Source organism: Panthera onca, chromosome A1 (genome assembly GCF_046562875.1).
Source record: "Panthera onca isolate mPanOnc1 chromosome A1, mPanOnc1 haplotype 2, whole genome shotgun sequence".
NCBI lineage: Eukaryota > Metazoa > Chordata > Mammalia > Carnivora > Felidae > Panthera > Panthera onca.
In genome coordinates, this window is record NC_138339.1 from 77,997,181 (window position 1) to 78,024,074 (window position 26,894).

At 36.9% G+C, this 26,894-nt stretch overlaps 1 long non-coding RNA gene across 1 annotated transcript in view; it reads left to right on the plus strand.

Moving 5' to 3' along the window:
* The window catches only part of LOC132681134 (uncharacterized), a 121,634-nt gene that overhangs the window by 58,295 nt on the left and 36,445 nt on the right, over positions 1-26,894 (plus strand). The gene's annotated exons all lie outside the window — the stretch shown is intronic.

A 26,894-nucleotide genomic window follows, 5' to 3' on the forward strand; every position in this document is an offset into this window, starting at 1 on the left:
GAATGAGAATAATAGAGAAACCTGACAAAGGAGTTCCTCGTACTTCCTGTATCACATGAAATGGATTATCTCTAACTGAGCCTGTATAAGGTCCTTTATTACAGTATGTTAGTCTCCATCACTGTGCAATGTGTTATGAAGAGCTAGGTTGATGATCTGCATGATTCTCGTATAAAGCTATGGGAATATGTGTTAAAAGTAATTAAAATACACAGAAGCTTTGAGAGACCCTTAACCTTTCCTATAATTTATAGTGAATTCTTTAAACTTTTGCCGTCTGTCTCAAACTACTTAACATAGTAGTAAGCACAAAATAGTATGAGTTTCTTGTGGGTTCAGGAGCAAGTATCTAGAATAGGGCTCAATAATTATTGGTGACTTTGCGTTAATTTTCACATAGTTAATACTAAGTGATAATAAGCTTTTAACATACTGTAATAGTAACACCTTAAATCTGTAATAACTATTATTTTTTTGGTAATTTTCACTCTAGCAAGATTATCTGTGCCTGGTAATCTTCATCACTGTACAGTTATTAATCTTTAAAGAATTAAATAGAATGTGGCGTGATTCACTATTTATATGCCTTTCTAGTAGTTTTTATTTGTGGGTATGTGTCACAGAGAATGCCACAAACAGTAATTGTCATTACCATCCTGGTAATTGTGTTTCTAATTCTTGCTTCCTGTATCACAGAGATCTCAGGAAGATACAGGAAGCAAGATTAAAATGTAATTTATGAAATTGAAAACAAAAAGAAACAAGTAAGCTTCCTTTTCAGGAAGCTGTGATAAGCACATTGCTCTTTCCCTGTGAGAGGTGGTTTTGGAATCTGTGTCTCTGAGAATAGGTTTTAATATTTGTTTGTGATGCTTTGTAATCAATATAATTCTCAAGAGGGGAGAAACGATCTCCTGCAGAGTCTGTTTGAGTTTCATGAGCACTGCCTTGATACAATGACTCTTTCAAAACTTGCTTTATATTATGAGTGAAGTCTCCTGGCTACTGTCACCTTGTGAAATGGAAGCACAGTCTGTTTGCTTTGTTACATAAACATCCTTGAAATTTGGTCAGAGTTCATTTGGTACTTGTACCTCATTGAGGCCAAGGAGGCGTGGAGGAACCTAAAACTAAAATCTTAGCTTGCGGTAGAGATAGAATAGATTTCAGTTTTGTAAGGAATTAGAAATCGCTTTAGGCTAGATGGACTTTACAGATAGGAAATAAATGTCCTCAAAGGAAAAGTAGCCAATAGAGGGAAAGAATGTAAAGTATAAGGAGAATGCTGGGAGAAGGGACAGGCACACGAGAGGATGAAGATGACAAAGAGGTGTGTATGAAACCCATTAAGAAGGAATAGTATGGAATAATATGAAAGTGTGCATATTAAAAAGCAAATGCAGCACTGGCCAACTGAAGAGAAATAATGCTCATATATCTGGCCAGGACTGCAAAAAGGAAATAAATTTGAGGAAAACAGGTATTATTGAACATGTATATGAAACAAAACAAGGCCCTAAAATACCTAAGACTTGGAATCGTATGTACTTTGTTACAAGTGTGAGATTGTGACAGTAACAGAGACTTGACAGGAAAATAAATAACTGTGGTATCAATATAACAAAATGTAAGCTGCTTTGGAAATACTCAGAGGGGTAGTGAGAAGATAGAACTCCAAGAAACACATGCTCCTCCTGCGGCTATTCCTTTCATGTAAGAAAGTATATTATACATAAGTTTTATACTCAACCGATTGCCCTGCTGAATAAAAACTGAAGTTAAACTGGTTGGCATTCTTAGTCAAGGTTAGATGGTAAAAGGAATCAATACCCTAAGCATGCTTTTAATGGTGCTGCATTTTTAGTGCTTCCTAAATGCATACTGTATTTTTTTTCTCTGTGACTTATAGGTCTTTTGTTTATTTGTATCTTTGCCTTTTTCCTGTGACCAGGTTCCCCACTCTGTATAATGTCATAATCACTGCCATTTTTTAATAATATTCGTTATTTTTCTATCTACCTAACCTCTATCTGTGTATCTGTTTATCAACCTATTGTTTTTCTAATTTAAATTCTACCTATATCATTTTTTCTAATTCTATACATACACACAATGCATACACATACACAGATACTTATTTGTTTACTATTTTATTTATTTATTTATTTATTTATTTTTTTATTTTTTATGTTTTTTTTTTCTGGTTCAGTAATATAGTTTATTTTTATTTTTTTTTATTTTTTATTTTTATTTTTTTTATTTTTTAATATATGAAATTTACTGTCAAATTGGTTTCCATACAACACCCAGTGCTCATCCCAAAAGGTGCCCTCCTCAATACCCATCACCCACCCTGCCCTCCCTCCCACCCCCCATCAACCCTCAGTTTGTTCTCAGTTTTTAACAGTCTCTAATGCTTTGGCTCTCTCCCACTCTAACCTCTTTTTTTTTTTTTTTCCTTCCCCTCCCCCATGGGTTTCTGTTACCTTTCTCAGGATCCACATAAGAGTGAAACCATATGGTATCTGTCTTTCTCTGTATGGCTTATTTCACTTAGCATAACACTCTCTAGTTCTATCCACATTGCAACAAAAGGCCATATTTCATTTTTTCTCATTGCCACGTAGTATTCCATTGTGTATATAAACCACAATTTCTTTATCCATTCATCAGTTGATGGACATTTCGGCTCTTTCCATAATTTGGCTATTGTTGAGAGTGCTGCTATAAACATTGGGGTACAAGTGCCCCTATGCATCAGTACTCCTGTATCCCTTGGATAAATTCCTAGCAGTGCTATTGCTGGGTCATAGGGTAGGTCTATTTTTAATTTTCTGAGGAACCTCCACACTGCTTTCCAGAGCGGCTGCACCAATTTGCATTCCCACCAACAGTGCAAGAGGATTCCTGTTTCTCCACATCCTCTCCAGCATCTATAGTCTCCTGATTTCTTCATTTTGGCCACTCTGACTGGCGTGAGGTGGTATCTGAGTGTGGTTTTGATTTGTATTTCCCTGATAAGGAGCGACATTGAACATCTTTTCATGTGCCTGTTGGCCATCCGGATGTCTTCTTTAGAGAAGTGTCTATTCATGTTTTCTGCCCATTTCTTCACTGGGTTATTTGCTTTTCGGGTGTGGAGTTTGATGAGCTCTTTATAGATTTTGGATACTAGCCCTTTGTCCGATGTGTCATTTGCAAATATCTTTTCCCATTCCGTTGGTTGCCTTTTAGTTTTGTTGGTTGTTTCCTTTGCTGTGCAGAAGCTTTTTATCTTCATAAGGTCCCAGTAATTCACTTTTGCTTTTAATTCCCTTGCCTTTGGGGATGTGCCGAGTAAGAGATTGCTACGGCTGAGGTCAGAGAGGTCTTTTCCTGCTTTCTCCTCTAAGGTTTTGATGGTTTCCTGTCTCACATTCAGGTCCTTTATCCATCTTGAGTTTATTTTTGTGAATGGTGTGAGAAAGTGGTCTAGTTTCAACCTTCTGCATGTTGCTGTCCAGTTCTCCCAGCACCATTTGTGAAAGAGACTGTCTTTTTTCCATTGGATGTTCTTTCCTGCTTTGTCAAAGATGAGTTGGCCATACGTTTGTGGCTCTAGTTCTGGGGTTTCTATTCTATTCCATTGGTCTATGTGTCTGTTTTTATGCCAATACCATGCTGTCTTGATGATGACAGCTTTGTAGTAGAGGCTAAAGTCTGGGATTGTGATGCCTCCTGCTTTGGTCTTCTTCTTCAAAATTACTTTGGCTATTCGGGGCCTTTTGTGGTTCCATATGAATTTCAGGATTGCTTGTTCTAGTTTCGAGAAGAATGCTGGTGCAATTTTGATTGGGATTGCATTGAATGTGTAGATAGCTTTGGGTAGTATTGACATTTTGACAATATTTATTCTTCCAATCCATGAGCAGGGAATGTCTTTCCATTTCTTTATATCTTCTTCAATTACCTGCATAGGCTTTCTATAGTTTTCAGCATACAGATCTTTTACATCTTTGGTTAGATTTATTCCTAGGTATTTTATGCTTCTTGGTGCAATTGTGAATGGGATCAGTTTCTTCATTTGTCTTTCTGTTGCTTCATTGTTAGTGTATAAGAATGCAACTGATTTCTGTACATTGATTTTGTATCCTGCAACTTTGCTGAATTCATGTATCAGTTCTAGCAGACTTTTGGTGGAGTCTATCGGATTTTCCATGTATAATATCATGTCATCTGCAAAAAGCGAAAGCTTGACTTCATCTTTGCCAATTTTGATGCCTTTGATTTCCTTTTGTTGTCTGATTGCTGATGCTAGAACTTCCAGCACTAGGTTAAACAACAGCGGTGAGAGTGGGCATCCCTGTCGTGTTCCTGATCTCAGGGAAAAAGCTCTCAGTTTTTCCCCGTTGAGGATGATGTTAGCTGTGGGCTTTTCATAAATGGCTTTCATGATCTTTAAGTATGTTCCTTCTATCCCGACTTTCTCAAGGGTTTTTATTAAGAAAGGGTGCTGGATTTTGTCAAAGGCCTTTTCTGCATCGATTGACAGGATCATATGGTTCTTCTCTTTTTTTTTGTTAATGTAATGAATCACGTTGATTGATTTGCGAATGTTGAACCAGCCCTGCATCCCAGGAATGAATCCCACTTGATCATGGTGAATAATTCCTTTTATATGCTGTTGAATTCGATTTGCTAGTATCTTATTGAGAATTTTTGCATCCATATTCATCAGAGATATTGGCCTGTAGTTCTCTTTTTTTTCTGGGTCTCTGTCTGGTTTAGGAATCAAAGTAATACTGGCTTCATAGAATGAGTCTGGAAGTTTTCCTTCCCTTTCTATTTCTTGGAATAGCTTGAGAAGGATAGGTATTATCTATGCTTTAAACGTCTAGTAGAACTCCCCTGGGAAGCCATCTGGTCCTGGACTCTTATTTGTTGGGAGATTTTTGATAACCGATTCGATTTCTTCGCTGGTTATGGGTCTGTTCAAGCTTTCTATTTCCTCCTGATTGAGTTTTGGAAGAGTGTGGGTGTTTAGGAATTTGTCCATTTCTTCCAGGTTGTCCAATTTGTTGGCATATAATTTTTCATAGTATTCCCTGATAATTGTATCTCTGAGGGATTGGTTGTAATAATTCCATTTTCATTCATGATTTTATCTATTTGGGTCATCTCCCTTTTCTTTTTGAGAAGCCTGGCTAGAGGTTTGTCAATTTTGTTTATTTTTTCAAAAAACCAACTCTTGGTTTCATTGATCTGCTCTACAGTTTTTTTAGATTCTATATTGTTCATTTCTGCTCTGATCTTTATTATTTCTCTTCTTCTGCTGGGTTTAGGCTGCCTTTGCTGTTCTGCTTCTATTTCCTTTAGGTGTGCTGTTAGATTTTGTATTTGGGATTTTTCTTGTTTCTTGAGATAGGCCTGGATTGCAATGTATTTTCCTCTCAGGACTGCCTTTGCTGCGTCCCAAAGCGTTTGGATTGTTGTATTTTCATTTTCGTTTGTTTCCATATATTTTTTTAATTTCTTCTCTAATTGCCTGTTGACCCACTCATTTGTTAGTAGGGTGTTCTTTAACCTCCACGCTTTTGGAGGTTTTCCAGACTTTTTCCTGTGGTTGATGTCAAGCTTCATAGCATTGTGGTCTGAAAGTATGCATGGTATAATTTCAATTCTTGTAAACTTATGAAGGGCTGTTTTGTGACCCAGTATATGATCTATCTTGGAGAATGTTCCATGTGCACTCGAGAAGAAAGTATATTCTGTTGCTTTGGGATGCAGAGTTCTAAATATATCTGTCAAGTCCATCTGATCCAATGTATCATTCAGGGCCCTTGTTTCTTTATTGACCGTGTGTCTAGATGATCTATCCATTTCTGTAAGTGGGGTGTTAAAGTCCCCTGCAATGACCACATTCTTATCAATAAGGTTGCTTATGTTTATGAGTAATTGTTTTATATATCTGGGGGCTCGGGTATTTGGCGCATAGACATTTATAATAGTTAGCTCTTTTGGTGGATAGACCCTGTGATTATTATATAATGGCCTTCTTCATCTCTTGTTACAGCCTTTAATTTAAAGTCTAGTTTGTCTGATATAAGTATGGCTACTCCAGCTTTCTTTTGGCTTCCAGGAGCATGATAAATAGTTCTCCATCCCCTCACTCTCAATCTGAAGGTGTCCTCAGGTCTAAAATGAGTCTCTTGAAGACAGCAAATAGATGGGTCTTGTTTTTTTATCCATTCTGATACCCTATGTCTTTTGGTTGGCGCATTTAATCCATTTACTTCAGTGTTATTATAGAAAGATACGGGTTTAGAGTCATTGTGATGTCTGTATGTTTTATGCTTGTAGTGATGTCTCTGGTACTTTGTCTCACAGGATCTCTTGTAGGGCTGGTTTAGTGGTGACGAATTCCTTCAGTTTTTGTTTGTTTGGGAAGACCTTTATCTTTCCTTCTATTCTAAATGACAGACTTGCTGGATAAAGGATTCTCGGCTGCATATTTTTTCTGTTTAGCACACTGAAGATATCGTGCCAATCCTTTCTGGCCTGCCAAGTTTCAAAAGAGAGATCAGTCACGAGTCTTATAGGTCTCCCTTTATATGTGAGGGCACGTTTATCCCTTGCTGCTTTCAGAATTTTCTCTTTATCCTTGTATTTTGCCAGTTTCACTATGATATGTCGTGCAGAAGATCGATTCAAGTTACGTCTGAAGGGAGTTCTCTGTGCCTCTTGGATTTCAATACCTTTTTCCTTCCCCAGGTCAGGGAAGTTCTCAGCTATAATTTCTTCAAGTACCCCTTCAGCACCTTTCCCTCTCTCTTCCTCCTCTGGGATACCAATTATGCGTATATTATTTCTTTTTAGTGTATCACTTAGTTCTCTAATTTTCCCCTCATACTCCTGGATTTTTTTATCTCTCTTTCTCTCAGCTTCCTCTTTTTCCATAACTTTATCTTCTAGTTCACCTATTCTCTCCTCTGCCTCTTCAATCCGAGCTGTCGTTGTTTCCATTTTGTTTTGCATTTCGTTTAAAGCGTTTTTCAGCTCCTCGTGACTGTTCCTTAGTCCCTTGATCTCTGTAGCAAGAGATTCTCTGCTGTCCTCTATACTGTTTTCAAGCCCAGCGATTAATTTTATGACTATTATTCTAAATTCACTTTCTGTTATATTATTTAAATCCTTTTTGATCAGTTCATTAGCTGTTGTTATTTCTTGGAGATTCTTCTGAGGGGAATTCTTCCGTTTGGTCATTTTGGATAGTCCCTGGAGTGGTGAGGACCTGCAGGGCACTTCCCCTGTGCTGTGGTGTATAACTGGAGTTGGTGGGCGGGGCCGCAGTCCGACCTGATGTCTTCCCCCATCCCACCGCTGGGGCCACAGTCAGACTGGTGTGTGCCTTCTCTTCCCCTCTCCTAGGGGCGGGATTCACTGTGGGGTGGTGTGGCCGGTCTGGGCTACTTGCACACTGCCAGGCTTGTGTTGCTGGGGATCTGGCGTATTAGCTGGGGTGGGTAGGCAAGGTGCACGGGGGCGGGAGGGGCAGGCTTAGCTCGGTTCTCCTTAGGTGATCCACTTCAGGAGGGGCCCTGTGGCAGCGGGAGGGAGTCAGATCCGCTGCCGGAGGTTTGGCTCCGCAGAAGCACAGAGTTGGGTGTTTGCGCGGAGCCAGCAAGTTCCCTGGCAGGAACTGGTTCTCTTTGGGATTTTGGCTGGGGGATGGGCGGGGGAGATGGCGCTGGCGAGCGCCTTTGTTCCCCGCCAAGCTGAGCTCTGCCGTCCGGGGGCTCAGCAGCTCTCCCTCCCTTTGTCCTCCAGCCTTCCCGCTTTCCGAGCAGAGCTGTTAACTTATGACCTCCCAGACGCTAAGTCGTGCTTGCTGTCGGAACACAGTCCGTCTGGCCCCTCCGCTTTTGCCAGCCAGACTCGGGGGCTCTGCTTGGCCGGCGAGCCGCCCCTCCGCCCCGGTTCCCTCCCGCCAGTCCGTGGAGCGCGCACCGCCTCGCCGCCCTTCCTACCCTCTTCCGTGGGCCTCTAGTCTGGGCTTGGCTCCGGAGACTCCGTTCTGCTAATCCTCTGGCGGTTTTCTGGGTTCTTTAGGCAGGTGTAGGTGGAATCTAAGTGATCAGCAGGACGCGCAGTGAGCCCAGCGTCCTCCTACGCCACCATCTTCCCTCCTTGTTTACTATTTTAAAAGTCTATTTATTCTAGGGTGAGATGGGAGCCTTTTAAACTCTTTCTGTAAGGAAATTAAGGACATGATTTGGGAAAATTTGGGGTGAATGAGATATTCCTCTAATTTACCACTCTGTAGTGTTTGTCCACAAAATGGATAAACATTAGTTTCGAGGACTGGCAAGTAGAGTGATTTTCTAGCCATACCGCACTTTCTAATCTTTAGATAATAGATCTCTAAAAATCATCCATAGAAACCTGTATGGAATGTTTTGGGGTTTTTTGTTTGCTTGTTTGTTTGTTTGTTTGTTTGTTTTTAGTAACAAAGTGAAAAACGATATGTGTTTAGTCTCACATGGTAAAATCTTGCTTTATAGCTTCTAATTTACCATGCTTAGTTTTCTGAATGAGGCAAGTAACTTTATTTCTCTGCGCCTGTGGTTTCCTCATATGTAAAATAGAACATATAAAAATTGCCTTGAAGTGTTTTTTTTTTAATTTTTTTAACATTTACTCATTTTTGAGAGACAGAGAGAGACAGAGCATGAGTAGGGGAGGGGTAGAGAGAGAGGAAGACACAGAATCCAAAGCAGGCTCCAGGTTCTGAGCTGTGAGTACAGAGCCCAATGCGGGGCTAGAACTAATGGACCACGAGATCATGACTTGAGCTATAGTCGGACGCCAAACTGACTGATCCACCCAGGTGCCCCTTGAGGTGTTCTTTTTAATAAAATAATAAATGTAAGTGTTTATCACAGTGTCTGATGTGTAAAAAGTACTCAGTGAAAGTTAGCCATTAGTAGTAGTAGTTGTGGTATTACCTGATTAGTTGCATATGTATAATTACAGAGAAAGATAGTAAATTATAAAGTGGTTCTTACCAAAATTTCAGAATATTTCACTCAGCATCGAATAAGGGAAATACCAAGATGGTTTGCAGACATGGGAGGAAGGACGGCTAGATAGAAGGGTGGTTGGTATTGACACAGTAGGAGCAGAATGAGAAAGGCATTATTAACTGAAGTACAAGGCAGTTAGTGTCACAGCGACAAACTCTCACGTGCTGTGACTCTAGAAGAATTAGTATGTAGCTCTGGTTTTGAAGCTTAGTCCATTGTTTTAAATACGTTTTGAGTATAGCAGTGGTATTCTGAGAATCTTGAATTTTTATTTCGGCCCAGCTGAAATGCGTTATGCATGTTTGATGATGTGCTTTTCCTTTAAAGATAGATGAAATAACCCCCCAAGTGTTGCAGCAGTCAGATTTTTTTTAAATAATTTTCGGTCTGGTGATATCTCCAAAACAGGTTAGTTATCTTTCCGCTCTTGCCCATCTCCAAAAATTGTAAAAAAGTTCTCATTTAAGCTTTTTGCTTACCATCATTTTTTCCTGTTTTACTGAAACTCTCCCAAGATATATCCCGGGTTTTATTGAAATTCACTACATTGTGAAAGATGATCTTTGTCAGAATTGAGAATCGAGAACATAACACTGAGTATTGGCAAATTCTTGGATATTTATAACCGCATCAGAGATGATAGACACAGCTGAGTAAAGATGTAAACAACATTTCAGCCACCACTGTGGAATTTCCTGCTTCGTTTGTTATGTGAAAAAAAAAGCTTTCTTGTTTCTTCAGAACAATGGCTATCTCCTGTACTCCTTCTCTAAACTCCAAATTTATAAACTTCAGAAGTTTGTTTCTTTGTGTTTTGCACTCTTGTGTTGCATTAGTTGCCAAAGCCTTAAAGTTGAAAACAAATTGAAAAATATTGATTCAGCTTGGCTTAGAGACTGTAGCTTAGAAAAATAAAACCCCATGTATCATACATCTTTGTTATGAAGCAGTAATTTCTTTCTTTGAGCCCAGGCCCTTTTAAAAGCAAGTTTGAAGCCATTCTGTATGTAGACGTCATAGTCTCTGTTTTTCGCAAAATGTAGATAACTAATATACCGAATAGATTAATAATGTTTAAACAGAGTATTTAAGATATTTGTTAGCAATTTGTATTTTCTCTTTAAAGTAAAAGTGCTTTGTAGAATGTGTGGTGACTAGCTGCCACATTTTGCCTAAAACAGAGAGATTACCTGGTTTGTGCATTTAGTGCTCAAACCCCTGTTTTGGGAAAACCTGGACGGTTGTCTATCCTAAATGTATCCCACAGCAAAACAAGAAGTATATACAAAATAGATGAACACCTCCTATTTGCCCGCCTCTGCCATATAACCACATTTTAAATTCAACCAATAGTAATTAGTTCCAATTCTTAGATAGGATTCCGTATATTCTGTTTTTCTTATAGAGCAACTACTGTTGGGGTATCTGTGGTCATTTTCAAATGAAATATATAGACACCAAGAAAATCAACACTTCGCCTTAATGATAATATTCTTAAAGTTCTTGGTATTTTAATTCAGGTGAGATCATAAGTGAATTTTGAGTCAGATTAAAAGAGAAAAGAAATGTAATACAAAGCTGAGCAGATGGTGGTCACAGATAATAAAGGAAGAGAGAAGTAATAAAGAAAAACATACAGTTGAAATCTACCTGTTTCTGTTTATTTCTAGAGACCTATTTCATTTCCAGAGTCGATTAAAATTTAAGGTAGCAATTTAGGAAAACCCAAGACAATCAGATGCTAATCTAGGATAATTTGTTTCAGCTGGAATATTGATTGAACCATACAATATTTGTAGTCAGATACTTTACATTATTTATGAGCATTTGCTAATAAGCATTTCATGTATTCCTTCAACTATGTTAAAGAAAAACAACACTGACAGCAGTCAACAGATACTTGGGACTTCTGAAGGCCATTTGGGAGACATTTTTTTGTGTGTAAAAACTTTAAATCTCTCCTTGACATCTATTAAATATCCAGATATTGTTTCATTTCTTTGCTTTCCATCACAGCAAAACTTTGTATATGTATAGCTCATGTTTTCACACTCTCCCTTTTCACATATCATATTCCTATGTATATAGTTACTTATATTTCTGGCAGTGATTTTTCCAGTATGCCCAGAATACATAACAAAATCCCTATTAACATCTTAGCTTCTCTACTATATTGTCCTGTAGCTATCTCAAGCATCATAATGAGGCAATATCTAATCTTTGATCTCAATCTGTACCTTTCTTCCTCATCTCAGTAGCACGCGTTGTCAACGACCTGCCATTTACACTTTTAACTCCTATGCTTCTCTAATGACAAGAAACATTTTAATATCACTTTACAATTTATGAAGCACATTCACAAAATTTCTTTGGTCACTGGCTCATCTGTCCTGAGACGATACTGAAGATTGTAAGCTTCTTGAAAGTAAGAACCATGCCTTCATTCCTTTATCCACAGCTTGGGATATAGTAGATGTATAATGAAAGTGTTTTGATAAACAGAATGACTTTAAAATCTCCATAATGAGTAATGAGTGGAGCCAGCACACAAACATTCATTTTAGATCCTTTTAGTTTATCTTTTTGAATCATTGATAGTATTCACACACAAAAATGAAAGGTGTGCCTAAGAAAAATTGTTAATATTAAAAAAAAATTCATGACTTTCCTTTGTTTTGTTAAACTGTTGTTAGTTTTCTTGTAGCTCATTGTCTCAGTTGACTACATCTCATTCAGTGTGATGAAGGGACACTGAACTTGCCTACTTTGTCTTAGGTAAGACCATGGCTACCAGTGATTAATGTCCCAGACATGGCACTTGATCTATCTTGTTTCTTCATAGGCTTGAGTAGTTCGGGCTAAAATATCTTGAAGGTCCAGTAACCAGAATTTCAGTTTGGTTTCTGTGCCAGCCAATTTTATCTTTTTATGTTTGGAATTAAAAGCCATACCCTCAAAATATGTCCCCTATTATACTCACTCACGCCATTGATCTCAAGGGAGCCTGTGCTGTAGGATATAATACATCTGCTCAAATATTTCCTTACTAATGAAAATAATTCAATTTGTAAAATACTTATTTAAGTTTTGTATTCTTTATGATTACAGACAAGTATAAAACCCATATATTAAAAAACAAATATAACATATAAGTCATTCATGTTCAACTAACATGTATTTTCCATAGGGATACCTTACCTGGGAGCCTTATTAAAGTCACTGGCCCCTGCATCCTCCTATCATTCTCTCTCATATGGTGCTGCTTCACTTTCTTCATAATATTATATAAAGTAAAACTACCTCAGTGTTTAAAGTGCTTTATCTTCTGCCCTCCCTCCACTCTTACCCTTATTAGAATGTCAGCTCTCTGTCACAGGGACCTTGTCTAGAATCCACACCCATATAAACTCAGTGCTTATCATCTAATAGATGCTTAGTATTAGATCTTTGAAACAAAGAACAAATGGAAATTCTGAATATAGATCAAGGTTCTGAATATCGATCAAATTCTGAATTCTGAATTCTGAATATCGATCAAATTTCAAGAAAATTGAAAAGAAGATGATATATATAGAGAACAACTAAGTTTTTGATAGGATAATTTTGACAACTTTCTTACATAAGCAAAACCAAACCAAGCCAAAACGAAACAATAAGCAATCCACTTCTAGAATGTGAGACCAGTCAGAATGTGGCTTTAAGTTCTGATGTTATATTCTTATGCCCTGTCATTCAACTTTTATTTTTCCAGTGTAAGTTGAGATTTTTTTTTTTTTTTTCAACGTTTTTTATTTATTTTTGGGACAGAGAGAGACACAGCATGAGCGGGGGAGGGTCAGAGAGAGAGGGAGACACAGAATCGGAAACAGGCTCCAGGCTCCGAGCCACCAGCCCAGAGCCTGACGCGGGGCTCGAACTCACGGACCGCAAGATCGTGACCTGGCTGAAGTCGGACGCTTAACCGACTGCGCCACCCAGGCGCCCCGAGATTTTTTTTTAAATTACAATGGCTTTTGTCTTAAATACTTTGTACTCCAAATTATGCAAAGTCCTTAATTGGCCAATCAATGTAACGATATTTTTTCTAATTTACTCCTTCATTAAAATAATCACACCTGTTGGAAACTATCTCAACATAAATAATGAGAAAATATAAATTATACCAAGGTTTGAGTGTACCCCCACAAAATTCATGTTGAAACCTAACCCCTAAGACAGTAGGGCCCTTGGGAGGTGATTAGGTTACTCTGTCCTGATAATTGTGATCCTCACCCTCATAAAAGAGGTTGAAGAGATCTCCATTTCCCCCTCTGCCATCTGAGGATACAAGAAGTGTGAAATCTGGAAGAGAGCCCCCATTGGACCATGCTGGGGCGCTAGCCTCAAACTTTCAACCTCCAGAACTCTGAGAAATAAACCCACACTTATACAATTAATTTGTGACAAAAGAGGGAAGGATAGACAATGTGGGAAAGACAGTCTCTTCAGTAAATGGGGGGAAAACTGGACAACAACATGCAAAAGAATGAAATTGGACCACTTTCTTACACCATGCACAATAATGAACTCAAAATGAATCAAAGATCTAAAGATGAGACCTGAGACCATCAGACTTAGGACATAACAACATTTTTCTAGATGTGTTTTCCAAGTCAAAGGAAATAAAAGTAAAAATACACTATTAGGCTACATTAAAATAAAAAAGTTTTTCAGAGTGAAGGAAACCATAAACAAAACAAAAAGGCAACCTGGTGAATTTAAGGTGTTTACCAATGATATATCGGTTAAGGAGTTAATATCCAAAATATACAAAACACAAAAGTCAACACCAAAAAACCCTAACAATTCTATGTAAAGAATGGGTAGAGAACCTGAATAAAAGTTTTTCCAAGGAAGACATACAGATTACCACCGAACACATGGCAAAAGATCTTTTTCTTTTTTTTTTCTTTTTAATGTTTATTTTTATTTTTGAGACAGAGAGAGACAGAGCATGAATGGGGGAGGGGCAGAGAGAGAGGGAGACACAGAATTGGAAGCAGGCTCCAGGCTCCAAGCCGTCAGCCCAGAGCCGACGCGGGGCTCGAACTCATGGACCGTGAGATCGTGACCTGAGCTGAAGTCGGACGCTCAACCGACTGAGCCACCCAGGCGCCCCAAGATCTTTTTCTAACAACTGTTTGATGCAAGTGGATTTTCAGAATAAATTACTTTGTTTCTTTCTTTCTTTTTTTTAATGTAAGATAGGAAGGAAGCAGAGTTGAAGGGATAGAGGGAGGAAGAGAAATAAGGAGTATTTTCATTACAACCAAAAATTATTTTTGAAAATTTTATGTCCAGTTCTGCAGTATTACTGTGGCTCTTTTAAGGTGACATGACCCTTCCTTAACCTGTGCCTCTATTTTCTCCTTTTGTGTGTGTGTTTGGCTGTGTGGTTCTCTCTTGTTTCTTTAATCCTCTTTTTTTTTTCAACTAACATCTTACAGATGTGGGAACAGAATGTGTAAGTAATTACACACTCATAAGCTTTTGCCTCACATATTTATTTAAATTAAAAATAACCTATTAGGAATAATTAATTCTGAAAACATAATTGAAATATTTTGTAACTGAGTACTAATTCATTCTGTCAGTGGTTTGACTAAGTATTAGTCATACTCCATATTAATCTTATTAAGCTTTATTGAAAAATCACAACTGATAGCAATTATTTTTTGCATATTTAAATTATTCCAAAAATGTTATGCCTTTGTTTATCTAGTGAAGATTCTGTTTTTCTATTATTTTGACTATAGTGCACTTGCATGCAGAATTGCACTGTAGTAAACTGCAAAGGACATGGCAAATACCTTTTTCAATCACCGTCACCCAATCAACAAGAAACCTTACCTTAGAATGTTTTACTCGTTTGATTAAATTGTTCAGTTTTCAGGGCACCTGTGTAGCTCAGTCAGTTAAGCGGCTGACTCTTGATTTCAGTTCAGGTCATGATCCCAAGTTTTGTTGGGCTCTGTGATGATATTGATGAGCCTACTTGGGATTCTCTCTCTCTCTCTCTCTCTCTCTCTCTCTCTCTCTCCCTCCCTCCCCCCATCTGCTCTTATTCTCTCTCTCAAAATAACTAAGCATTAAAAAAATTGTTCAATTTTCTTTTTTTTTTTAATTTTTTTTTTTAACGTTTATTTATTTTTGGGACGGAGAGAGACAGAGCATGAACGGGGGAGGGGCAGAGAGAGAGGGAGACACAGAATCGGAAACAAGCTCCAGGCTCTGAGCCATCAGCCCAGAGCCTGACGCGGGGCTCGAACTCACGGACCGCGAGATTGTGACCTGGCTGAAGTCGGACGCCCAACCGGCTGCGCCACCCAGGCGTCCCATCAATTTTCTTTTAGTTATAAAATATCAATCCTTGGGGTGCCAGGCTGGCCCAGCAGGTTTGGCATCTGATCCTTGATTTCAGCTTAGGTCATGATCTCATGGTTTGTGGGATGGAGCCCACACTGTTAGTGCAGAGCCTGCTTGGGATTCTCTCTCTCCCTTGCTCTCTGCACCTGCCGCACTCTCTCTAGCACATGCACTCTCTTCCAAAATAAATACATAAACTTCAAAAAAATTTAAACAAATCAATCCTTTCTTACTACTTCAATCTCTCTGATTAATGTTTTCCCTCTCCTCAAATGCTGTTTCTTCAAAAGGCATATGGTTTCCCCACTTTCTCACCTTATATTTCCTCATTAGTCATCATTCAACTTTTATAACCCCAACTTTTATGTTCACCATCTCAACTTAAGTATTTTGTAACATATTGTATCATATCAATTCATATCATATCATCCAGTGGAACTTACTGTCTTTCATGTGTTCATTACTGTTGAACATTACTGTGGAAGTTGTTTTGAAATCACAGTCTTTCCCTTCATCTGTGTCATGTCCTGGATCCTTTTGCTCCTTAAATCTTAAACAGCAGTTTCTGTTTCCCAGGCTTCTTTTCTCAGCTTTCTTTAATTTTCTTTTTATTTTATACTACCTCTTTGAGAAAACCATACACATTCTTCTTTCAACAAACTATTGAAACTAATAGACAAAACTAGACTCATTTCCATTTATCCCAGACTATTTCACCTTGTAAGATATCCTGATTGCTCTTATAGCAACCAGGTTGCTATCCAAGGCTTCAGATTTCTTCTCCCACATAATCTGCAAATTAAGATTTCTTTTATTCTTTTTTCTTCATAAGAACTGCTAAGATATTACCTACAAATGCTCATTATATTTCACTTGAAAGCTGTAATCTCCTAACTATTCCTTCTGCCTATATACTTTAATCCTTATTTTCAATTCTCTAAAAAGCAATTCTTATTTCACTACCTTTGTTAAAAATCCTATAATTCCCTCTCTAATTTGAAACATAAAAATAATAAATTCTTCAGTATAAGGAGAGGCATACTACACATTATCCCTTAGCAGCCTAAGAAGGAAACAATGCTGAAGATACCTTGATCTTGGACTTCTAGCCCCCAGAACTCTGGTACAATTAATTTATTTTGTTTAAGTCATTCAATTTGTGGTACTTTAAGGCAGCTATAGCAAAATCAATAGCTTTCATACACAAAACTAATAAGTTAGAGGTCATTATAGTAAAGAGATACTCATTAACAGTAGCAACAAAGATGATAAAATAGGAATAAACTTAAGAAGAAGTGTTTAAGATATTTATGAATATTTTTTTAATTTATTTATTTTCAGAGAGAGTGAGCAGGGAAGGGGCAGAAAGAGAGGGAGAGAGACTCCCAAGCAGGTTCTGCACCATCAGCACAGAGCCTGATTTGGGGCTCGAACTCACCAACCATGAGATTATGACCTTAGGCAAAATCAAGAGTCAGACGCTTAACTGAGTGAGCCACCCAGGGGCCCCTATGAACAAAAATTTCAAATACTACTTAAAGGCATAAAAATAGATTGAGAAAATGGAAAGACATTCCTGGTTAATAGATTGGATAAGTCAGTTCACCCTAAATTAACTTATTGATTAAACATAATCCTTAAAAATATGCCTGGTTTTTTTATAGGGTTGGACAAGCTGATAATAAATTTCAGATAAGAAAACAAGCATGAAAGGATAGGAAAGCACTCAAAAAGAAAAGCTGTGAGAAGGAACCAGACCAAAGAGATATTAAAAAATACCAAAAAGTCTCTACAATTGAAAAGTAGTGATATAAAGAAAGGAAGTAAGTTATTGGATTTAAGTAAAAAGCCCAGAAATAGACTAAAAATTATGGAGATTTTAGATATCATGTAAGTTAAATTTAATATCATTGGAGCAAAAAACCTATTCTTCAGTGAATTATGTGTGATCCATATCTCCTATCACACAAAGGATAACCTACAAATGAATTAGGGATCTAATGTAAAAAATTAAATCATGCAGGTACAACAATCATGGGTGAGTTTCTCTTTAAGATTGGTGTAGGTAAAGGATTTTGAGCTCTTACTTAATTTTCATGGACTATAAAAGATTCATATATTTTTACAAATGAAATAAGGTACATTGCAGATAACACCAAAAACAAAATCAAAAACTGAAAAAGAGAAGATGGGCACCTGGGTGGCTCAGTCAGTTAAGCATCAGACCTCTGCTCAGGTCATGATCTTGTGGTTCATGAGTTCAAGCCCCACGTGGGGCTCTGTGCTGACAGCTCAGAACCTGGATCCTGCTTTGGATTCTCTGTCTCCCTCTCTTTCTGCTCCTCGCTGTCTCTCTCTCTCTCTCTCTCTCTCTCTCTCTCTCTCTCAAAAATAAATAAACATTAAAAATTTTTTAAAAAACTGAAAAGTGGAAGAAAATAATTAGAATATTAACTGGAAGGCTTCATGCCTCTAATATATAAGCAAGTCTTAAAAACTGATAGGCATAGGAACAAAATCCAAAAATAAAATAAGAAAAATGGAAAAAAAAAGACATGAACAGGAAATTCTTATACACACACAAAAAGATGTAGGAATGGTCCTTAAAAGGAAAAATCTCTCATCTTTCAGGTTGGTAAAAATTTTAAACTATGGCATTTATGAGATTGTAGGGAAACAAGTATATTCATACTCATACATTGCTGGTAGAAATGCGATTTGCTACACCTCTTCTGGAGGGACATTTGGTAATACTAAACAAAGTATATATGCCCTTACCTAAAGAAACTGTATATGCACCTTACATATATCCTATTTTCATAAGAGTTATTGTCAGAACCACACTCATGTTTCCCATACCCCTCCTACGTTCCATGTATAAATAATTAAAATCAACAAGGATGAGGATAAGGACCGGTCCAGTATTGAACACACACAGTGACAAAGGCACTTAATTGTATTACAAGTGAATGACAAAACATAGTGAAGAGGGTTGGCAAGAGCTAAGTTATATAATTTTGGAAAACAGTACTTTGTATATTTTAAGGTTTAAGACTAAACAAAATATACACAGATATTTTACTCTAGTTAATACATTTGTTTCTTACAGGGGAATCGTTTCTGACTCTGAAACACCTTCATGCATGTACATATTTTTAATGTATATTACTACAGGAAATAAATATATTGTGCATAAGGATAGGTTTTACAATATCAGAGGAAACAATAGCAAATAAGGAAAGGAAGGCTAGATTGATCCCTGTGATGATTTCTAAATTGTAATTAGAGCTATCCGTGTACACAAACACACACACACACACACACACACACACACACACACACACAGAAATGGATAGATACAGGATTACGTAGATGTATGTATGTTAGTATATAGGTATCTAGCAGCAGTGAGCATGTGTACTATCTAACCCTACATACCATTTGTCAATTTAAAATAATCAGGGCTCCTTGGGAAAATGTTCCATTTTCATGGTGAGGTTAACAAAAGTACAAGATGAGCCTAGAATATCTAATAATGCTAATTAATGAAGTGCTCAAAAATCTGATATAGTCATTAAAAAAAAGACACAAGCACCACATGAAGCAGCTCCCAATGGCCAAATCTGGGACAATTTAAGCAACAAAATAAATAACAATGTTAATTTATGGATAGTTTATGATAAATTATGGATATGCAAATTATGGATAAACTGGGCTAATTTAAATATTCAGAATATTTTTTAAAAAATGAATAATTAAAAAATAAATAAACAGAAGAGAAGAGCAATTCTTTCTTAAAGTAGAATGTAGAAAGGACAGGGAAAATAGAAAATTACCATTAGGCAAACACCTAAAGAGAAACAAATATTGCAGCCAAGATTTATCAAATATGCTAAAGTAGTGTGTAAAAGTCTGATAAGAAACAGATAATGTACATATTATTGTATTCAAGGACACTGAAAAATTTGTTGAGGGAAGAATGAATGAGGCTTACATTTAAGTAGAAGCTACAGTAAAAATGATTAAGGGGAAAATTTTGGTTAACGATATGATACTATGCTAATATAATTAGGCATGAATATTTGGAAATGTTTAAGTGGAAAATGGAAACTCTCAGCTATGGAAATATTACTTGAAGATATATACCCTTTGTGTGCATGGAGCTGTGTAATTGTGTGCAATGATCAGTCATAGGTGTCAGAGGGTGAAAAAAACATACAAACTATTGGATGCCTGGCCCTAGGTTTTCTTAAGTCAACATGTTCTTGATGTATTTGTGAAGTGATAAATATAAGAAAATTGTGACATCAATTTTTTTAAATTTTTCTTAACATTTACTTATTTTTGAGAGAGAGGGAGAAAGAGAGAGAGAGACACACAGCATGAGTGGGGGAGGGGCAGAGAGGGTGACAGGATCCGAAGCAGGCTCCAGGCTCCCAGCTCTCAGCACAGAGCCCCAACAGAGCCCCACGTGGGGCACCACACGGGGCTGGACGCAGGGCGGAACTCATGAGCTGTGAGATCATGACCTGAGCTGAAGTCAGACACTCAACCGACTGAGCCACCCAGGCGCCCCAGTTTTTAAACCTCTGCTTTACTATACTTTGTTGGATAGTCTTTGGGTATTTGGTTTTAGTTTTCCATGCAATACATTTTTGTAAGAGTATCTTTCTCTTACTTTAATCTTTTAAACATTTTAATAAAAAAAATTGATGTGCATAGGCAATTTCCCTACCTTTCATCAAAAATGGCGGAAAGGTAAATGTGTTAGAATAAAATCAAGAATATTTGAGTTAAAACAGATGGTAAAACATTCTTTAGAATATATATAGGTAACTTTATATTCAAGAAAGAAAAAATGAAACTGGAGATAATATTAATAAATTTATCTCATCTCAGACAAATAACATGAAAATGATTATAGGTAATTTGTTCAAATGGATGTATTTTATTTTTATAAAAGAATAGTAATCAGTGAGTTAAACCCAAAATAAACTCTGTTTTAATCTAGGACAGGCAAAGTGTAGTATAAGAATAGTATATGAAAAGACTTGAAGGAGTAAGCCATACAGAAGGGACTCTGGATATTAAAATATTTAGCTCAGTTTCCAGAAGGGAAGTCCAATGACTGGAAATCCTCCTGCATATGTAAAGAGAAAAAACTATTTATTGTGGAATGAAAATAAACTACTCACAAGTCCTATTAGAAGGGAGTAAAAATGAGAAGAAATATAAACTAAACACATAAACATAATGTTAAAAAATTAAGTCTAAAATAAAATACCAAATGAACACATTAATAAAATTACAAAATAAGGCTAAATATGGCATTTTTCTTTAATATAGAATACTCATATTTCATTTAATTTTCACATTCAGTGTCTGAATTCAGTAGCTCTTGTCAACCTTCTACCACAAAAATAAAGTAAACCATGGATTTGATGTTATTACTTCCTTAGTGGAAAACTTGTAAAGCTTCACCTTGTCCTGAACTTGCAGGGTCATAAGATTTCTATTCTTGGATTAATCCATTGTTTGTTTAGAGACCATTGTGGTTCAGTGTGCATGTGTGTTCTGATCAGTGACAAAGTAGTTAAACCTGTTTGGTTGATGTAAGAAGGTAGTGATAGTATGTGTGCAAGTGTAAATGCCATCTTATTCTCTCAGGCATAGATTTTATCTCCTTACCAAGGGACGCATAGTGTGTCATGTTTTGGTGTGCACCTATACAACTTCCCAGCTTCGTCTCCAGGATTCTCTGTTTGGAACTCTATCACCTGCAGCACTCCAGGCCCATTCTCCTTCACGCTTAGGCTTGTGATCCTCACTCAGTCTAACATAGCCTTGTCACAAATCTCCTACCCCATCTCACCTTCACTTAAAACTTGCCCTTCCCAGCAAACATTTTTGCTCAGCTAATTTAACGTATCTTTTGATCACAACATAGAACACCTATTACTTGCTATTTATATAATAAACAGAGTGCCTACAGCGTGCCAAATACTGTCCTGGACTCTAGTGGTAAATCTGTTAAAACAGAGTTTTTTTTTCTGCCCTTGTGGCCCTTGTGCTCTAGAAATAATTAATTTTTACAAGTAATTGTATATTTATACTTGAAATAGGCTTTATTGATGAGAGAAGTTCATATAAAAATCATCCTGAAATCTTCCAGGTATGTTGAGTCCTTCTATGCTAACATGTCTGTGTTTTCTCACTAGAATATAATCTTTTGGGGGCAGGTGTAATGTACTGAGTACAATGCTTCATCCTTAGCAGGTGTTTAATGGATGTCTGTTTAACTTAAACATGTATAATAATCATGCATAAAACATCAGGAAATGATTTCCTTGATACCTTGTTAATATATGTACCTCAAAAAAAATCTTTGTAAATTCATTTTCATGATGCATTCATTTTCATGTGAGTGAATTTTTACTCTTCACTGGGACCTGAGTGGAAAAAAAAATTGCCGCTTCTGTCCTTTTGCTATTTTCCCCCTAAAATGAAACTTTGTATAAAAGACTGACTTACACAAGATAGGAATACCCAGGACATTTTAGAAACAGAAAAGTGTGTCAGGACATAGCAATAACTGGAACAGTGTCAGAGACTCTGGGTCTAAAGTTCTCTCTTATGTAGCTAAAGAGTGGGATACAGGATTGAAAGTTAGAGATGGATAATTTATGGGAAAAAACAAGAGCCCCAAATAAGGGTCATTGCCCCATTTTTATTAGGATCAGAAGGCTTACAAACATGGCGATGAACATGCATAAAGAGACAATGTGAATCCGTGAACGTTAACTTGTGTATGTGAGGGAAAGGGGATCTTGAAGACATTTGGGGTTAGGGGTTTGGGTTAATACAAAGCAAAATCCTGACATCAGGCAGTCTGGCAGAAGGTTGTTTGCAGGGAACATGAGGCACAACCTCTGTTTATCTTAGCTAGCCTAGGGGATGAGACAGGTAGGGGAAATAAACTCAGAGTTAACAAGGCACCTTTGTTTTATTAATCATCTCAGCTCTGGGCTGCTACAGCTGTGGTCTATAGCCCAATTTACCTGTTTACCTAACTTGGTCCTTTCTTCCCGTGAAAGCATTTTCTGCCATAGTACTAAATTGGGGGTGCTTCCACCTTGAATATCTAATCTTGTTTATTTCATATACCTATGTATTGGGCATCTTTGCACCCTTATTTTTGGGCCTTTGCCCCCACTCTCTATTCCAGGGGCTCTGCACCTCCTCTCTATTCTGGGGTGCCTTTGTACCTCCCTATTCTTGGTTGCCTTGTCTTGTTTACCCAAACTCAGGTGTGAGCATCCTATGGTTTTATATTTCTTTATGCCTTGTTAACCCATTGGTGTAAGCCTGGGGGATTCCTAAGCTTATCCTCCACAGAATAGCTTAAAAAAATTATTTAAATGTGGTTTGGTTTATTGCCTGAGGCATTAGAGACAGACATATGGAAGAACATGGATGAACTCTGAGCATTTATTGAGTGTTCCTCACTAATTCATCAGTTAGAAGGTATAACCAAACAGGCTTCACTGTACTTATGAAGTCTGTTCAGGGTTGCCACTAGCTATCATCTGTTTACTTACACAGAAAATAAAGATCATTATATACATTTCTCAAAATAATCAGCCCTAATCTCTGATATGCCCAAGTTTATAAAGGCATGCAGGCAACTCAAGAGAATAGAAGGGAATCAATTTATTAACACTGTTCATAATATGATCAAATATTTGACTGATATTTAATTGGTTCTTGCTTCCATTTCCAAATTTGAAGGAGGTCCTAGACCAAGAGGTAAATGTTGTCTCTTAGAGTATTTGACAGAAACTCCACATTTAGTCGTTGGTACATTTTTCCATGATTACAGGACTGATTTTCTGTGGTGTTTGTTTCCATTTCAATGTAAAGTTGAATTCTTAGGGCACACCAAAATTTGCCCTGTATTAAAATTTACTGCAATAATTTTATTAAAAAGGGCAAACAAACTGAGGATATATATAAACAATATACCTGGAGAAAATAAGTTAATATGATTCTAATTTTTACATAGTTGGTTAACACTTTTTTTTTTACTCTGACATATGTTGGTATTTTCTAAAATGATTAATACAACTTTCATAATAGTTTGAGACAAATCTTGAGTTTATAATGTACAGTGAAGATTTTATTCCAATCTCACTAGCAAAAGCTAATTTTAGATTAATTTAAAAATTTTTTTTAACATTTATTATTGAGAGACAGAGAGAGAGACAGAGCATGAGCATGGTAGGAGCTTAGAGGAGGAGGGACAGAATCTGAAGCAGGCTCCAGGCTCTGAGCTGTCAGCACAGAGCCCGATGCAGGGCTCAAACCCACAAACCGCGAGATCATGACCTGAGCCCAAGTCAGATGCTTAACCGACTTAGCCACCCAGGTGCCCCTAGATTAATTTTTAATAATAGTTCCAAAAATATTTCTTAAAATATTATGCATGCATACATGGAAAACACTTATGTATCTATGCTGGTCCTACCTCAAGTCTGCATGTTCTAGATTTCACCTAAACTCAGTATATCTCATGCAATAAACCTGAACCTTAAATTTTGTTCTCCCATTTGTTTCAGAAAATTTTTTTCTTTCATGTTCTGTGAATAATGATATTTGGTCAATTTTTTCACCCATGTTCTATTTGGTGGGCCCATTAAAATTTAACTTCACTTACATTGCTTCAATAAATAAAAAGTTAATTCATAGAAGTGAAAAAGCTAATCAAAGACCAATTTAGTGCTTGATATGTACTAGTCACTTATGTACTTTTGGGAGGCCGTTTGGGGGAGACATGGAGACATAAGATGACATCCTACCCATTCAATAGATCATTTCTGTAGGATCTTACATCCTACATTGTACATGTGCAGCTCACATCATAGTTTAAGCTCAGTGTTACTCACCAAGGAGTGTATACCAAAATTTCCTGTAGAGTTTTTAAAAAGTATAAATTCTTGAGGATCTAGCTCAGAGTTACAATATCACAATCTCTGAGGATGAACTCTGATCACAGTTTAGTTAAAGAGTACTGATTTTTTTTGTGGATCCATTCTTATATATAGTATCTATATATTTAAGTTTTAATTGTGGAATGTAATAAAACATTTATATTTTAGAACTAAAGTAGATGGTGTTACATTGCTGGGGAATTGTTTTAGTCCATTACCCAACCAGACTGCTAGCATCTTGCAGGAGAGAAAATGGTTTATGCCACTGAAATATCTCATGACAGTTTTGGTTGTTTTTTCTCTTAATAATGTTTGTTGACTTATTGATGCACTCTTCTTAATAATGGATTATATTCACCCTCCTTCTCCCCATCCAATTTCTATCCCAACTTGACACTCTTGTATGTAGAGATTAGAGCTCTAGAGAGCAAGAGCATACTGCTGAGGTAATTAGTGGCATTCTAGGCAAGCGTTTGGGGGAAGAGAGCCATACCTATTTATGATCATCACAGTTAGAATATCTGCATTTTATAGATACAGGATATTTGGAGATCCTCTACTAAGAAAATAAAACAATAGTTCTGTCACTGTGGTTTAAGTCTTGTTGATAAAAGGCTGTTTTTGATCACAGTGAGTATAGAACTAAATCCAAGCTCCAAAGTGCCTTTAAGGTTTTGAAGAGTTTTCTTAACATGAATGATCAGGAAGGCAAGTCGGCTCCAGAGAGGTTTAGAGATCCTCATTCCTTTGTGGTTGCTATTACAAAATCACTTTCAATGATAAATAAAAACAGGGCCGCCTGGGTGCCTCAGCCAGTTAAGTAGACAACTCATGATTTTGGCTCAGGTCATGATCCCAGGGGTTGTGATATCGAGCCCTGTGTGGGATTCTCTATCTCCTCTCTCTCTGCCCCTCCCCTGCTCATGAGCATGCACTCTTTCTCAAAATAAACAAACAAAAAATAATAAACAAAAACTAATAAAAAATAAATATTAAGTTCAAATATTTAATAGTATATCACAGCCAGGACTTGTGCTAAGTGCTCTAGAAACACCATCACATCTTATCCTGATAATAGGAGGTGGGTATTGTTACAGCTTTTGTATTAGGAATGTTTGCTTACATGTAACATTGACATGAATTGATGAGAGTGGTCATAAAAATATGGATTCTCTGAACTCATTCAACAAGCATTTATTGAGCCCTTTTGTAAATTATATATGGAAATAATGATTATAAGGATGAGGAAATCTGAAATACCATTATTTCAGCAATCATCCACTATTATAGCCCCAATACTGTGCTCATCAAAGAAAGCAGAATGGTGATATATGTTGGTAGATGTGGCTCACTTCCTTTGCTTCAGTCATTTGGGGAAACAATGTGAAGAACTCAGAATGGGCATAATAACAGCATGAAAATGAATCAATAAAAAAATATACAGATTAAATGATAGGATGTGCAAATATTTATAAAAGTAATGTGGGCAGGGTGATGGGAGAAATTATGTGCGGATTCAGATAAAACAATATTGACCATGACTTGTTAACTGTTGAAACATATGCTTGGTATGTTTATATAATTTTTAATAATAATACATTTAAAAATAGAAAGAAGATCAATATGCAATTTAAAACCCTGATGAGTTCACAAGCAACCAAATAGTTGTTTCATTTTAATATTATAGTTCAATTCAGCAAGTGCATGAATTTTTCTTCCTCAACCAAAATGCAATTAACATCCATGAAATTATACAATTTTCTATTTGCCTTTGCCCACCTATAATAATTGTGGCTAACGGCCATCTAAATTATTCATTTTATGTGGTGAACAAGTGATTATTCTTAAAACAGATCCTGTGCTCTTTTAAATTGCTTTTCTTCATTCTCCAGTTGGCCCAGACCATTACTGAGTTAAATGTTTCTTAATGAAGAATACTGCCTCACTGAACTTGGCTTTGTCTGTGAATCACAGGAATAATTTGAAATTCCTAAAGTCCAGAACGGCATCTCAAAACGAGATGGCAAATGCTAAAATTCTATATCTCTATTCTCTAAACTTTTTCTGAAATGCTTTTTTTTCTTTTTCTTTAGAAACAGTATACTCTCAGAGAGTATATTTTAAATCTATAAACCTGGATATAAATAGTCGGCATACTGATTGTTCTAAGAAGTTGATTGTATCAATCAAGACATAAACAGAACGTATAAAATGAACAGAAACATGATGTATGAGGGAAGAGGGGAAAAAGGAAGGCATAGAATAGTGTTTCTGCTTCCTTCCTCCCTCTACCCACTAGCCATTCCTATAGAGAAGAGAAGCTGCTAATAAAATTGCCTCAGTCCAAGGCAATGATAAGAGTTATACTTTTTATATTTATTTATTTATATTTTGAGAGAGCTAAAGAGCGCGTGCATGCACACATGCAACTGAAGGAGGC